Source organism: Cicer arietinum, chromosome 1 (assembly GCF_000331145.2).
Source record: "Cicer arietinum cultivar CDC Frontier isolate Library 1 chromosome 1, Cicar.CDCFrontier_v2.0, whole genome shotgun sequence".
Taxonomy (NCBI): Eukaryota; Viridiplantae; Streptophyta; class Magnoliopsida; order Fabales; family Fabaceae; genus Cicer; species Cicer arietinum.
In genome coordinates this window covers 32118352-32121817 of record NC_021160.2, presented here as the reverse complement: position 1 = coordinate 32121817, position 3466 = coordinate 32118352, and positions in this window count along the sequence as shown.

Below are 3466 nucleotides of genomic sequence, written 5' to 3'. Positions count from 1 at the left end.
AATATTTGTTTTTGAAAATCGTTTAAGTTAACTGGGCGTTAAGAATGGGGAATCTCTTAATGTCTCGGTTACTTAATATTTGTTTTTTTGAAAATCGTTTAAGTTAACTGGGCGTTGAGAATGGGGAATCTCTTAATGTCTCGGTTACTTAATATTTGTTTTTTTGAAAATCGTTTAAGTTAACTGGGCGTTAAGAATGGGGAATCTCTTAATGTCTCGGTTACTTAATATTTGTTTTTTTGAAAATCGTTTAAGTTAACTGGGCGTTAAGAATGGGGAATCTCTTAATGTCTCGGTTACTTAATATTTGTTTTTTGAAAATCGTTTCAGTAAATGAGTATTAAGAATGGGGAATCTCTTAATGACTTATTTACTGAATGTTTTGTTTTTGAGAATCGTTAAGTTAAATGAGAATTAAGAATGGGGAATCTCTTAATGACTTATTTACTGAATGTTTTGTTTTTGAGAATCGTTAAGTTAAATGAGAATTAAGAATGGGGAATCTCTTAATGTCTCGTTTACTTATGTGTGTTTTGGTAAATCGTGCAGACCCGTGATAGGTGGCACCTTGGTAAACGGTACGGGTCCGTGATAGACAGTACGTTTACGATTTACGTTTGGTAAGTTGTGCAGACCCGGGATAGGTGGCACCTCGGTAAACAGTACTGACCCGTGATAGGTGGTACGTTTACGACTTACGTTCCTGAGGGAATTGTGTTTGTCCGTGAGAGACTGCATAGGTGTTTGTCCGTGAGAGACTACACCCTGTTAAATTGTGAATTGTTGGTTCATTTGGTATGTGTAGTAATTGTGTTATAAGTGTTATGTTTTGGAATTTGGTGATAACATGTTGGATTGCTATACCATTTTGAAACCCATGATGTTGTATTGATTGTGTTATAAATGTTAAGTGTTATGTTTTGGAATTTGGTGATAACATGTTGGATTGCAATACCATTTTGAATCCCATGATGTTGTATTAATGGTGTTATAAATGTTAAGTGTTATGTTTTGGAATTTGGTGATAACATGTTTGCTTGCAATACTATTTCGAAACTAATGATGTTGTAGCGATTGCGTTATCAGTGCTAAGTGTTAGGATTTGAGATTATGTATGAATGTGATTGAGTTAGTTATGAATTTTTGAAAGAATACACAGGGAAATCGATTTCCCAATCGATTGGATGGGTAAACAGGGACTTGGCCAAATTGACAAAATCGATTAGCCAATCGATTTCGTAATCAGTTTTCAAAAATCCTTTAAGAAATCGATTGCCCAATCGATTGGGCCTTAAGTCAGGGACTCAGCCATATTCGACCAAATCGATTTGGAAATCGATTGGCTTAAAACCAGGGGGCTCAGTACTCACTCAATCGATTTCCCAATCGATTGATTTCAGCCCAGGATTCTGTTTTCATTAAAATCCTTCACCCCAATCGATTTCCCAATCGATTGGCTCAGTGAAAATCCTCAGTTTGAGTTAGATGTTTGATTACTCATTAACTTATCCATGTCTTGATTTGTTATGTTTTCATTAGGGGATTGAGAACTTCATTTTGTTTTCATTTTTAATTGGCAAAGTATTGTATGAACTTTTCGCATATTGAAAATCCTGCTAAGGTGCATGCTTAGTTGAAAAGTTATTTTTAGCATTTAAAACTTAAATGTTATGTGTTAACTGTTATTTTCGGTTGGTGACCTTTACAATTATTGTGGAAATCTGGGCTTTGCCCTCAGATGAGAGTCAGGACGATCCTACCGGTTCGTACCCTACGGACGGAAATGGAGATGGGAACGCTTGACTGCAGCTACGTTAGGAGGATCTCACGGGGCGCGTGGAGATCAGTCAGGGTGTTTAGTTGTGTTGTAAAATGATCAGATTAGGTTGACATAGAGGGATCAGAGGTCTTTCTTTTGGGGTTGCGTTAATTTAAACCGGAAGACTGTACTTTTACTATTATTGTCAGTACGACACCTTAGTTGAATGGGTTCCTTGTATCTTCTGGTTGTTGTTTAGATACTTTGGATGTATGTATTTGAGAAACTTTTTCCGCTGCTTGTAAATTTTAATGACTCAATTATTTATCCAATGGCTTTTTCCTGATTTAATTCTGTGTTTTATTCTAATTCCTTTTGAAAAAAAAATACACCCTCGCTTTGAAAAACGGGGTGTTACACTTTTCTTTTTGAGAACTTTTGAAACGTAAATCATCTTTGTCAAATATCCCTTCTTCACATATCATGTTCTTTTGAAAAGTTTCAGTGGTATTTACTAAGTTGGTTAAGTCATTTTTCAATTCACGAACTTCTATTTTTAAAGAGGTATTTTCTTCATTAGTTTCAGAACATTCTGGAAGATGATTTTTCATGGGTATCTCATTGAGAATCTTTTGTTGCTCAAACATTTTTAAATGAGATTGATGCAGACTTTGAATGACCTTTCTAAGTTTGTCATTCATAGCTTGGGCTTTCTCTTTATCTTTACGGAGTCGTTCTTTTAATAAATCACATTTTTAGCAAGAAAGTTTGAATCACATAAAAGATTATGAAATTCTCTTTCTATTTGTTCACATAGAGGACAGAGTTTAGATATGGTTACCTCATTATTTTCTAAGTTTTCCATTAAGCACATGTTGGCTTCTGACATTACTTTGTCTTCCAGAATCTTTCCCTCCAACATTTGTTAGGTGCTCAACTTTAGAGTCAATGCTCTGATACCAATTGAAGTAGCAATGTCAATCACAAGAAAAGGGAGTTTGAATTGTGACACTTTTAAATTTTTGATTCATGTGTTTAATTTTAAATTAATTCAAGATCAATCTTGGTTAAAACAAAATGTTCATAATGTTCTGAATATATTAGAAATAAATAAACAAATTTAGTTTATAATGAGAGTAATTTGTGTGTGCAAATTGTTAAAAATAAGGGATAGAAAGATCACACACAAAAAGTATATTGGTTCACCTAACTTGGGCTAGTCCAGTCCTCATAACCGTGAAATTTTGGCTATGTGCTTTTGGGTTTGATGAAAAATGTGAATGAGCTGTAAAATGTCAGTTTGGTATTGTTTCCAATCATAATTATGCAAAGCTTTCTACATAAAATTGTAAGTACAATGTACTTGTGCCCTTGCTCATAACTCATTAATTTGGAGATCAATCTTGAGGTTGTTTTCCTCCTTTGGGCATTCCGTTAGAGTTGGACTTCACCATTGATTTGAGCAGTTTTGATACTCTTTAAATTGAGGTTTGGACTGTGGAAATTTATCTATTTTAATTATGCCTTTAAAGGAGAATAACTAGAATGTTTTTTTGTAAAACCAAAACATTCTTCATTTCTGTTATGTATGAGTACTGAATTTTGACAACTATTGTGTGTCTTATTTTTCTGCTATGTATGTGTATAGCTTTTTGCAGAGATGCAGTGTTGGTATTTTTGTCCTTGATGTACTTTTTAATCATAAAC